Here is an 866-nt window from a genome sequence, read left to right as displayed (position 1 = left end):
GACGGATGGGTACGCTCCAAAGAAAACATGTAGCACTTCTTAGGAAAACGTGAATTCACCCCAGGAAAGGGTGAGAAAGAAGCTCAAGGCTGTCCAGCCTTGATGCACTTTGGTGCCCGCGGGAGCAAAGGGGAGACACTTTCAACATTCTGCTACTATAAAGGGTACCGACAATGTCTACTATTTCTCGTGTCGGTGGTTTCTCGGCCTGGTCTACCTCGAAGGATTGACGGACGGGGACGCTCCAAAGAAAACATGTAGCAGCTCTTAGGAAAATGTGAATTCACCCTGGGAAAACAGAAAAGGGTGAGAAAGAAGCTCAAGGCTGTCCAGCCTTGATGCACTTTGGTGCCAGCAGAGCAAACGGGAGACATTTTCAACATTCTGCTACTATAATCGGTACCGACAATGTCTACTATTTCTCGTGTCAGTGGTTTCTCGGCCTGGTCTACCGCGAAGGATTGACGGGCGGGGAAGCTCCAAAGAAAACATGTACCAGCTCTTAGGAAAACGTGAATTCATCCTGGGAAAACAGGAAGGGGTGAGAAAGAAGCTCAAGGCTACCTTGCCTTGATGCTCTTTGGTGCCAGCGGGAATGAAGGGGAGACGCTTTCAAGATTCTGCTGCTGTCATTTAGACCAATAAAGGCTCGCTTGCCTGGCAGGAGGGACCCCCCTCCCCCTTCCAAGGTGGAAAGCTTTCGGGAGAGACCCTCCATTCTGACCCACCCCTTGAGTAGATTTGCCTTGTTTCCTGTCCAGCTCCCGCTCCGCTTTGTGAGTGTGTTGCTGCAAGAACCTGGTGAGGCAGGAGAGGACCAACCAGACCATTCTCGCTCAAATCCCCCCTTCAAAACACACAGCCTC

The sequence above is a fragment of the Crotalus tigris genome, unplaced genomic scaffold, assembly GCF_016545835.1.
Source record: "Crotalus tigris isolate CLP2741 ecotype Arizona unplaced genomic scaffold, ASM1654583v1 scf7180000018092.420879, whole genome shotgun sequence".
NCBI classification, from domain to species: domain Eukaryota; kingdom Metazoa; phylum Chordata; class Lepidosauria; order Squamata; family Viperidae; genus Crotalus; species Crotalus tigris.
This window is presented reverse-complemented; position numbering follows the sequence as displayed.